Below are 12,835 nucleotides of genomic sequence, written 5' to 3' on the forward strand. Positions count from 1 at the left end.
CACAGCTCAAGTATAGAGAGGAGGTAATTGTCTGTGGATCTTGGATATTCTGGAAAGAGGTAGCCAGTCTTTCTATTGTGTGCTGCTGCTGCAGGTGGAATGTAGGTCAATTTTCAGTGGCACATGGATGCTACTGCTGTGCTGTTGAGTTGGCATCACCTCCTTCGATCCAGTTTACACACAGCTGCCAGAATAAATCTCCTGCTCTGTCATTCCCCTTCTCAAAATCCTCCGTGCCTCGTCCAATGCGATGATTGTAGTCCATGTCAAGCCCCCAGGGTGCTCTGCTCTCTAATGCCTTATAGCTAGCTCACTGTTCTGGTTCACACACTATGAGGCTCAGGTGAAACCCTGGAACTGCCTCCTACCTCCCTCACCCCTAGCTTTTCTTCACATTACTCTAGTATTTGGAATGCTGGATCCTCCTGCCCTCCCACCCCTGATTTCCACACTTTAAAGTCCAGGCTTACAAACAATGCTCCTTTCTCTACAATGACTTCCTGATCCCTGATTGCATTTTCTGAATTTTCATGGTATTTTATCTGAAAGTCTCTAATTTGTGCCATTTCTCTCCTCTTGTGGTGATTACTTGTTAAGTCTTATCTCTCCTAAAAAGAACAAGATTCAGGTGGGCAGAAATTATCTTTTGCCCTAGAAGTAGAATTATTAAAAGTTCAGGTGAAGAAAGATGTGCTTTGAATGGGATTCACAGCTATGTTGTTTTTCCTAGCAATGTCCATATTTCAGTAAGGTTTTTGCTGATGATTGTGAATATTTTTCCTTTTTTTTTTTTTTGCTTATAGACCAGATTTGAGGCAACCAAATGTCTGTGACGTGGTGAAAGGAGAGTGCTTTTTCCAGAAGGGTTATACTGAGAAGGCATTTGGTTTAGACATTAAGATATTTAACCATTCAGGGTTGAAAGCATCATGGAATAATTTTTAAGTCAATATTTTAATTTTATTTTCAAAAGGTTCCATTGTGGTTTTCAATACTTTTATTGTCTGTCTTAACCTCTGTTACATGTCATCTAAATTAGCAATCATGTTCCTCATTAAAACAAATACAGTCTGGTGGTGATAAAAGAACTAAGTTCAATTTAACAAAATGCATTTTGTTAAAAATGTTAACAAAAATGTTAATGTTAAAAATGTTAACAAAATGCACTGACTCCATTACTCCAAAATGCTATGGAGTAAGATGATCATAGGGAATTATATAATGAAAGCAGTCTACTTGCTCAAGTAGCTTAAAATCTAACAGCTCAAGTTTTAAAATACGGTCACAAAAAAGCAGTTGGAGAACATTTTGTTGGGATTTATATGCATGTGTAGTCAGAGTAAAGACATCAGATTTGTTTAAATATCCACTACAGGAGTAGATTTTTTCCCCCTGAATTTAACGTTTTCTCAACCCTAGTGCAAAATATATAATTGGAGCAATCTATATCTTGGGCAATACAAAATTTTATAATCTGAATTTCTCCAAGGCCTCTCCAGCCTTAGGAATATTTAGCTGTTCCCAGAGGGTCAATGAAGTTATCAAGAACCCAGGAACAAATAGCCTTCGTAGCACATTTCCATAGCTTGGCTGATTGCACCACGTCATATTTACTGAAAACAAACAGTAAAATTTGAAAAAGCCAGCAGTCTGTGCCCGTTTTTGATGCACTACAGAGCATTTATACTTTATCCAACTCAGTGATGGAACTTTATTGATGATTATTTGCTCATGTTTTGATTATCAGGTTTTTGATGGTGATCATTGACTGGCTTTTATCCTCCAAACTCTCCAGAACTCTATGGAGCTCTTATAATCAATAACTTTGGAGATAGGAGAGGCTTGGTGATCTATCCAGCCCTAATTTCCCATTCTTTAGGGAAGAATCTGAGATGTAGAGTGGCTAATTGCCCAATGTCATTTAGTAACTTACAGTGACTAGGACCTAGATTTTCACATATCTTGCTTAGTGAATGATTAGTCTACTATGAAAAGCAGTTAGGAAGAATTCTAGTTATCATCAACCTTGTGAGGTCTACGATGAGTTAAACATGATTTTTAATGAAGGATTGGCCTTCGATTAATTGCACATGTGCTGCTCAGCTTCAACACTTTTTCTTCCCAACATAAATGTTTCTTTGAAGGATTCTCTTTGTAGTTGTCTCTAAAACTAATTTTCCCTTCAGTGCTCTTTATCCCTTGTTCAGTGGTTCTTTTACCTTTATCTCTGATGTGAAACCATATCAAATGTACTTTTTTCCCCTAAAATATTAACTATGTCTCAGCCCCAAAATATCTTTTATCTAGGATGGCTGTGATATCTTCAAAGAATTCCTGCAGATTAGTTATGCAAGCCTGAATCCACCATGGCTAGTATTCATCTAGCAAAGCTTTAACACTCTGCGTGAGATGATTGTTTGACCAAACCCCTTGGGTCTTCCTCATTTCAATTAGCACGTCCCTGAAGAATGGAGAGAGGAGAAATCTTCACTCTGGGTTCTACTAGTGGTAAATGTCTGTATTGCTTTTAGGTCTATGAAGAAGTCTTCTGTCTTTAGGTTCAAGATCTGCAATTATATGCTTCCTGAAACTTAGCCTTTCTCAAAAAACACCAATATCTCTAGTATTTCTATATCTCACAGTCGCAGCTGCTTATCCTTTTCTTTTGCTTTAGAATAAAAATGAAGATAATAGGTATTGTACAAGTTGGGAGAAAAGATTGTGCTACTCTGATATTGGATAAGAAAAAAAAGGAGTTGCTTTATCTCTTATGTGAGAAGGTAATTGTGTTTATACTGATTGTTACTCTTTGGCCTGTGAATCCTTTGCACTCTATTTAATTTCTGGAAGAGAGGTATTTGCTTGTAAGATATTTTATATTTCATTATGAAATAATAAGAGAGCTAAAGCAAGCTTGATTAAATTATAGCTATCCAAAGATAGAGAATTTCTAGTTCCAAATTTAGTGTTGTACAATAGAGCTTGTCAATTACCAGCAGTAAAAGTGGCTGGAGCAGACCCATGAGCATATTTAGCTGGCTCATGGATGCATTCTTTGAAATAAATTTAAAATTCATTTCATCATTTTATGATAAAAGAAAAACTTTCACCAAGTAGTAATGCTCTTTTATGGTGACATGGAAAAGAATGAGAAGGTACATAAAATAGAAATATAAAGAAATTCCTTTGGCTTCTTTCTGCAACAAAGTGACATCACAGAATTAATTTTTTCCTCTTTAAATATAGTTCCGAAGAGGAAAAGCAAGGAATATTTACCATATGCCTGTGCATCAAGACATTTTTTTTGTTCTCATCAAAGTAGCCTATTTGGAAATGTATTTATTTATTTAATTTTTTAAAAAAGATTTTATTTATTTATTCATGAGAGACAGAGAGAGGGAGAGAGGCAGAGACACAGGCAGAGGGAGAAGCAGGCTCCCCCCAGGGAGTCCCATGTGGGACTCAGATCCCGAGTCTCCAGGATCACGCCGTGGGCTGAAGGTGGCGCTAAACTGCTGAGCCACCAGGGCTGCCCTATTTAAGTATTTTTAAAGATTATATTTATTCACGAGAGACCAGAGAGAGAGAGAGAGGCAGAGACACAGGCAGAGGGAGAAGCAGGCTCCCTGCAAGGAGCCTGATGTGAGACTCACTCCCAGGACACTTGGATCATGACCTGAGCCAAAGGCAGCTCAATCACTTTACCTCTTTGGTTAGGTTTATTCCTAGGATCTATACCCTAAAAACTACAGAACACTTCTGAAAGAAATGGAGGAAGACACAAAGAGATGGAAAAATATTCCATGCTCATGGATAGGAAGAATTAATATTGTGAGAATGTCAATGCTACCCAGGGCAATTTACACATTTAATGCAATCCCTATCAAAATACCATGGACTTTCTTCAGAGAGTTGGAACAAATCATCTTAAGATTTGTGTGGAGTCAGAAAAGACCCCGAATAACCAGGGGAATGTTAAAAAAGAAAACCATAGCTGGGGGCATCACAATGCCAGATTTCAGGTTGTACTACAAAGCTGTGGTCATCAAGACAGTGTGGTCCTGGCACAAAATCAGACACATAGGTCGGAACAGAATAGAAAATCCAGAAGTGGACCCTCAACTTTATGGTCAACTAATATTGGACAAAGCAGGAAAGACTATCCACTGGAAAAAAGACAGTCTCTTCAATAAATGGTGCTGGGAAAATTGGACATCCACATGCAGAAGAATGAAACTAGACCATTCTCTTGCACCATACACACAGATAAACTCAAAATGGATGAAAGATCTAAATGTGAGACAAGATTCCATCAAAATCCTAGAGGAGAACACAGGCAACACCCTTTTTGAACTCAGCCACAGTAACTTCTTGCAAGATACATCCATGAAGGCAAGGGAAACAAAAGCAAAAATGAACTATTGGGACTTCATCAAGATAAGAAGCTTTTGTACAGCAAAAGATACAGTCAACAAAACTAAAAGACAACCTACAGAATGGGAGAAGATATTTGCAAATGACATATCAGATAAAGGGCTAGTTTCCAAGATCTATAAAGAACTTATTAAACTCAACACCAAAGAAACAAACAATCCAATCATGAAATGGGCAAAAGACATGAACAGAAATCTCACAGAGGAAGACACAGACATGGCCAATAAGCACATGAGAAAATGCTCTGCATCACTTGCCATCAGGGAAATACAAATCAAAACCACAATGAGATACCACCTCACACCAGGGAGAATGGGGAAAATTAACAAGGTAGGAAACAACAAATGTTGGAGAGGATGTGGAGAAAGGGGAACACTCCTGCACTGTTGGTAGGAATGTGAACTGGTGCAGCCAGTCTGGAAAACTGTGTGGAGGTTCCTCAGAGTTAAAAATAGACCTGCCCTACGACCCAGCAATTGCACTGCTGGGGATTTACCCCAAAGATACAGATGCAGTGAAATGCGGGGACACCTGCAACCCGATGTTTATAGCAGCAATGTCCACAATAGCCAAACTGTGGAAGGAGCCTTGGTGTCCATCGAAAGATGAATGGATAAAGAAGATGTGGTTTATGTATACAACAGAATATTACTCAGCCATTAGAAACAACAAATACCCACCATTTGCTCGACGTGGATGGAACTGGAGGGTATTATGCTGAGTGAAATAAGTCAATCAGAGAAGGACAAACATAATAAGGTCTCATTCATTTGGGGAATATAAAAAATAGTGAAAGGGAATAAAGGGGAAAGGAGAGAAAATGAGTGGGAAATATCAGAGAGGGAGACAGAACATGAGACTCCTAACTCTGGGAAACAAACAAGGGGTGGTGGAAGGGGAGGTGGGTGGGGGTGGGGGTGACTGGGTGATGGGCACTGAGGGGGGCACTTGATGGGATGAGCACTGGGTGTTATGCTATATGTTGGCAAATTGAACTCCAATAAAAAAAAAAAAGAACTTAAAAAAAAAAAAAAGGAAGCTCAATCACTGAGCCGCCCAGATGTCCAGAAGTTTAGATAATTAAATTAGATTATAAAAATATGGCCCTTCATGTTTCCCTTTGCAGTTTCCAAATGTGTCATCTTTGTCTTTAAATTAGAGGCACATTTTATTTATTTATTTATTTATTTATTTATTTATTTTTTAGAGGCACATTTTATATTTGGTTTGTAAAAAGGTAACCAGCATCACGGATAAATACTTGCAGTTTTGATTGCATACTAGATATAATAAAGTAGATTAAAAGGTTCTTGAGTTGTCTACAAACCAGTAGAGTGATAGGACACTCATGAAAAAGGAAACTGGAATTGTCTTTGGAACTATGTCTATTTAAAACATATTTCTGAACCTTATATAAGAGGAACCATGTTAGGCCACTTAGGTAGGGGTACAAAACTGTGTGACCTACAATAGCCTCTTGCATTTATAAACTCACATATAATGAAATAAGGCAGGTAATTTTTCTTCTGCTCAAAATCAGCCAGTTTTCCATGTCACTCTAATTAAAAGTCAAATCTTTATGGTAACCTAGTGACCTCTAAGACTTAACAAAATAGGCACCTCCTACACCCATCCCATCCTTGATGCCTCTCTGAGGTGCTTTTCCAACACAAGCTTTCTCTCTGTTGCTCCAGAAAGCCTGCCTCAGGGCTTTTGCACATCTGCCTAAAGGCTTTCTGAGATATCCACAAAGATAGCTCCTTCACTTACTTCATTCTTATCCTGAGTCAAAACCTCTCAGTGAGGTCAGTGAGGTCTTTGACCTTTCTAAGCTTCAAACTCATCCCCATAACTCATATTCCTCCATATTTATGTTCCTTAGCATTTATTACTACCCAACATATTATATATTGTACTTTTTAATTTACTTATTACATTGTCAATTTTCAAATAGATTACAAAATCTTTGATCATTGGAAATTTTGTCTTCTACATTCCCTACAGTGTACCTGAAAAAAAAAAAAAAACAAAAACAACAACACTGTCTGCCACACCGCAGATGTAAATATCTGCCTAATGAATGAATAAATAATAAGACAAAAGAACATGTTCATTAATAACTATGACATAATAAATAAATTATAAATAGTATAAGCAGAAAATTGATATAGTCTTTAAATTATGGGATTCTACAGATCTGTGTTTTGGGATGGCCTTTGCAAGTGGAATTCTTTTAATCTCTGTTGTATTTTCTGTACAATGGGTTTATGTGTTTAATAAATTAGCTTCTTTCTCCCATAAATACTAATGATAGAGTGCTATTATTTCTTTAGATTTTTTTCACTATAAAGAGAAGCTAGGGATATATCTATTTTTTTCTGAGAGTAATTATGAAAATACATCAATTGTTATGAATAATTCCACTTTAAAATATGCAATGTTTGATAATAGATCTCAAATATGCAATTAATTTCCTCTTTTCTAATCAGCCTCCTCCTATTTGGAGTCTTAATAGCTGAAATAGCAGAGATCCATTGTGTTTTTAATCAAATTAGCAGGCAGATTTCCTCCTTTATTGCCCTTCCATAAAAATCTATTTAGCATAAAATAAGGATGCTGTAACATTTCCAGGCAATATTTGATTATGTACAGACTTAAATGCTTCCAATTCTAACCAATTATTGGAGGGTGCATCTAATTATATCTTCACTTCTAATTCAGCAATCTGTTTTTCCAGTTGTTTCAATCTGGCATATTACTCTTTTTTCCTATCAGCTGAAAAAAAAAAAAAGATATAATAGACCTGCATAGCATTGATCAAGCAATTTCCCTAAATGAATAACTGGTGTTCTTTATGGGCAACTCTGGAAGCTGCAAACAAATATCATCATTTGTTCAACTAATTGGGGGAAAAAATCACTAAGGAAGAAAAGGATTTAAAAACTAACTTTCCACAAAAATGAGAGGCACAGATGATGTAATAAATAGGTTGCTATTAATGAGTGTGTATGTGTACCTATGTGTGTAATAGGAGTGATCGCATAGCCAAGTAAGATTACTGAAGGGGATAAACAGGAGATTCAACTTGGACAGGACGAACACTTTGATTAAGAGGTACAGTTCACTGTTTATCTGAAGCCTTACCTCTACCCTCAGTAAGTTGAGGCTTTCTGAGACAGGTACACAACAGAGTTCACTATTACCAAGTAACAAAAGCAAAGAGATGGATGGAGTTGAGTGGGGAGGAGATGGAATCTGTTTAAATTATTGCCCTCTGTCATATGGCCCCTTTCTAGTTTCTAACAAGGCAGTGTGATTCCCACTTATCTTCTTTGTTCAAAAAGACACATGACTGAGCCTTCCTGCCTAAAATTTCAATCTACCCATCAGATTCATAATCTTTATATATTAAACTAATCTTGTTGTTGAGCAAATAATGGTAGTACAACAGTTGTGAAAGGCCCTGTGCTCAGCACTAAGGATATGGTATGCCTGAGGGTTGGAAGTTGGGGCATGGGAAAGAGTGTACTAAAAAGCAAGAAAGCAGATAGGAAGAATGGGAGGGAGGGAAAGGGAAGGGGGAGAGAAATGAAGGAAGGAAAGAAGGATAGATGGAAGGAAGGAGGGAAGGAAGACAGGGAGGAAGGAAGGAAGAAAAGAAAGAACTATGACTCACCTGCTTTGAAGAAAGTATCCCCTTGTCTAACCATTAATCTCTATCTTATCGGGACCCTCATCATCCTTACTCTCTGGCCATCCTGAACCGTGCTTACAGTTTTCTAAGCATGCTGAAACAGTCCCTGTCTCATTGCCTCTCCTCATTTTCCTCTTTCTGTCTGGAACACCATCTAGGAAACAATCCCTAAACCTCGAGACCCTTCCTGGTCAGAACTCTGTGCTTGATGCCTACACCATCCACTCTCCACTGTTTCTATTTTACTGATCGCAATAATTTTGCCAAGTGTGAGTTATATGTGTACTTTCCTTCCTTGGACAAGAAACTGCTTAAGGCAAGGAGCTATACTTTTACATTATTGTTTCTCCAGTAGCTCACATGGTGCCTGGAAAATACTATACACTCAGTGAATGCTTATTGAATTCATGCCTATGAAGAAATCTCTCAACTTCTCTAAATTGTTCTATTATATTGTACAATAACAGCATTGGCAGTATTTGTGGTGCTTCCCAAAACCAACGGGCACAGTTACATTTCGCATGTCATTTCATCTTTGTAACTAATTTACTAGGTAAATGGCTTTCAGTACCTGCATTTTCCAGGCATGGAACTTGGAGCATAGGTGTAGAGAGGTTAAGGACCGTGTCCAAGGTCCTTATGCAATTAAAAAAAAAAAAAAAAAAAAAAAAGCATTGAAATCAGATCAGGAGACAATGTAGTAGATGAGAATTATTTGGGGTTAAAGTAGTCTTGGTGCCACTTCCGGCCGTGACATTGACTATGCCATTTAGGGAAGGGCTCCAAACTTCATTACCTTAGATTTCCCTCTTTCTGAAATGCAGGTGAAATATCTGCCCTGTCAAAATCACAGGACTTCTAACAGGTCATATGACTTAATCTATGTGAGAATATTCTTTAAAATAATATGTTGCTATGATTTTAAGTTTATTATGATAAAAACTTGGATCATTCTACATATTCTCCCCAAAGCTATGCTCTTTCTTAGGTAAAAATAACACTAACAAGAAAATAACAATAATGAGAAACCCATATTAGCATAATATACAGCAATAGAGTGCTAATATGTAAATACTACTCCCTATACATAATATGTATATTTTAATGAGATTTTTGAGGATGCACAAGCAAAATAATGTCTTGATCTATCTGGTAGCTATCCTTTTTTGTAACAAGACAACTTCTGATTTAGGATCAGATTCATTGGGATCCCTGGGTGGTGCAGCGGTTTCGCGCCTGCCCTTGGCCCAGGGTGTGATCCTGGAGACCCGGGATCGAATCCCACGTTGGGCTCCTGGCACATGGAGCCTGCTTCTCCCTCTGCCTATATCTCTGCCTCTCTCTCTCTCTCTCTCTGACTATCATAAATAAATAAAAATTTAAAAAAATGAAAGTTAGGATCAGATTCATTTGGTCATACTATAAGTTCATTAATGATGAACCTTTAAGTAGCTCCTAATTCAAATCTGTTTTGATTCTGAGATTTTCTTCTCTGTAGGTCTTCTGGGATTTGGCCTTTTGTACACTTTTGGCAACTTGCAGCCTTTTTCTCTCATACTATTTTAGATTGGACACTGACATAGCCTAGCCCTTTAGTGGTCATTGCTCTTATTTATCACTTGATCATGTTTCATTTTTTCCTATTATGGCCAGAAGGAAAATAATTTAAGTATTTCTACTATCACCGATTAATCTTGCCTTTAGTATCACTTGTTCATATAAGAGAAGCTGTACAGATGAATTTAGGAACTAGAAACTTGCCTTAGGACTAGAAAATCCTACTGGGATTGATTTTCTGTGTGCTATCTTCCTATACTCGGTTTCATCTCTGAAATCACTAGTTTTAAAAAGGATTTTATAGCTTCTTAGGAAAATTTATGAGCAAGATACCCATGTGTATAAGCTGTTTGCCTTACCCTTGATGTTAAAATACCCCTTCACAGATAAACATATATTAGTTAGATGTGTTTTAATTAAACCCTACGGAATAGCTAGAATTTAAAGTGGAGGAGCGATATGGTTAGAATCGAGAGAGGTATGTCCAGCAGACAAGGAAAAGGAGGTTATGCGTTACAATAAAACTAACCAAGTTGCATCCAGCTAAATCTCAGAGAAGACAACCAGTATCTGGAGAGGTAGCAGTATGTCAAGGACCAGTTTATTACTGTCAAATTCCCCAGGTTTCCTGGGTTCTCAGCTTGTAACACAATTCTTGAGCTCGCTCTGAAAACTCAGGGAGTTAATTCACCATGCTTCCTTTCCCTGCCATTCTGGATCACTACATAAAATGCAAACCTCTGAAAAAATTCATCTTTCTTTTCACTTTGATACTGCTCTGCTACTCTGCCTTCCTTTCTCTTGACCCAAATGCATTTGTCCTCAGTTCCCTCTGAAAACCTTTGCTTTCTTGCCTTAATTTCTTGGCTCTTGCTTGAGACTCCTCTTTCTCCTATAATTCCACCAGCCTCAGACTTTTCTCCTCAGTATCTCTCCACTTTTTATCCTCTACTTTGGGTAAAATCTTTTTATAAATTTGATGGCTCTCCAAGTAGATTACTTTCAATTTTTTTTCTTATCTCCTATTTTCCTGCTTCTTGTTTGCCTCCAATAATCCTTCAAATTTTTGGTGTTTGACTTTCAGCTTTTCCCTTTACACTAATTCTTTTTTAATTGAGAGCAATCACAGTGTTTACACAGATGAGACATCCAACATTATGACCACTTGATTGCTTAACCACATATCTCCAATGACCTCCATCTGGATGTTCCTTCAACCATGATCCTCATGGCCAGTCACCTGACCTGTAGCTTTATTTCTGAAATCTTATACTACCATCTTTCTCAGTTCATTGCTTCCACTGAATGTGCTACTGAATTCACTTGATCTGTAAACCTTTCTAACTGCTTTGCCATCCTCTTCTTATATATATTCTATTCTCTTACTTAGGCATTTTGTCACTAAAGTTATCAATTTCCTTCCACCTTGACCCTGGGTCAATCCAACTTTCTCTCATTTCCTGCATTGGGATTGTTCAACACTTATAGAGAAAATCATGCAACCAGATGTCATGGTGTCAATATAAATTTATTGTTCCTAACTCAACTGGGTCCTCAACAGCTTGACAAAAAGTTCCTAGTTCATCCATTTCTCAGAGTGGCTCTTTCATAACCCTGAGAACCTTCCTAAAGCCCTAATGATTTAATCATTTCATTCACAGCAGAAGAGACTGCCTTCTACTTCAAAGAGAATATAAAATCCAGAAAACGGGAAATCCTTCAATATTCCTTATTTAAACTTACCAAGTTATCTGCATGTATGTTCATCATTACCATGTTTCCTGTAGACATTGTGAAAGATGCATTCCTCTAGATCCCATCACTTCTGGCTTCTTTAAGAATCTGAATTAATCAACTATCCCTTTGCTTATATTTTCATTGTTTTTCCTCTTCACTGGGCCTCTCCTATCTTAAATATAAAATAAAGAATAAATAATATTCTCTACTTATGTCTCTGTTTTTCACTATCTTACCACTTTCCTTCTTATCAAAGTAAAAAGTTGATATGTTTTCCATCTCTACTTCCTGACCTCTCACCTAATCTTTCGTCTGGTTTTTGTCTTGCTATTTCTCTAAAATTGTGCTGACCATGATCGCTAACAATTGATTCATTAATAAATTCAGTGTACGTTGTTTCATATATATCCTACTTTACCTTTGTTGTCATTTTGATAATTATTCCCTCTTTTTTAAAATTATAAAATTTTTAATTGAGATATAACTGACATATAACATATTAATTTCAGGCATACTACATAATAATTTAATATATGTCAATTTTGCAAAATGATCCCACAATAAGTAGTTAACATTTATCAACTCACATAGTAATTTTTTTTTCAGTGATGAAGAAGACCTTTTAGTATCTTTCAAATATATAACACAGCGTTAACTATAGTCATTGTGCTGTACATTACATCCCCAGGACTTATTTTATAATTGGAAGTTTGACTCAAGTTGCCCACATTCTACTCCCATGTCAGTTAACCTACAAACTTTTTTTGTATCTGTGATTTCAGGGTTTTTTTGAGGGTGGGTGTGGGGGACTATAAATGAAATCATATTGTATTTGTCTTTCTCTGACTTGTTTTACCTAGCGTAACTCACTCAAATTTCATCCATGTTATTGTAAACAAATTATGGAAACAGCTCAAGTGTCAATCAACTGATGAACAGATAAAGAAGATGTAGTATATATGTATAATGGAATATTATTCAGCTATAAAAAAGAATGAAAAAAAAGAATGGAATCTTGCCACTTGTAAAAACGGATGGAGCTAGAGATTATTATGCTAAGTGAAATACGTCAGTAAGAGAAAGATACATACCATATGATTTCACTCATACGTAGATTTTAAGAAACAAAACAAATCAGCAAAAGGAAAAAGAGAGAAGCAAACCAAGAAACAGACTCTTATCTGTACGGAACAAACTGATGATTACCAGAGGGGAGGTGGTTGGGGTTAAATGGGTGTTGGGAATTAAGAAGTGCACTTGTTGTGATGAGTACTCAGTGTTGTATGGAAGTGTTGAATCACTATATTGTACACCTGAAACTAATGTTACACCGAATGTTAATTAACTGGAATTTATTTATGTATTTATTTTTAAAAGATTTATTTATTTATAAAGGAGAGTGAGAGTAAGCAC

The 12,835-nt window shown here is 36.8% G+C and overlaps 1 protein-coding gene across 3 annotated transcripts in view; it reads right to left on the bottom strand.

The window, feature by feature from the left end:
* The window catches only part of FUT9 (fucosyltransferase 9), a 122,091-nt gene that overhangs the window by 63,892 nt on the left and 45,364 nt on the right, over positions 1 to 12,835 (bottom strand). The window lies entirely within an intron of this gene.

This window comes from Canis aureus, chromosome 7 (assembly GCF_053574225.1).
Source record: "Canis aureus isolate CA01 chromosome 7, VMU_Caureus_v.1.0, whole genome shotgun sequence".
Classification (NCBI taxonomy): domain Eukaryota; kingdom Metazoa; phylum Chordata; class Mammalia; order Carnivora; family Canidae; genus Canis; species Canis aureus.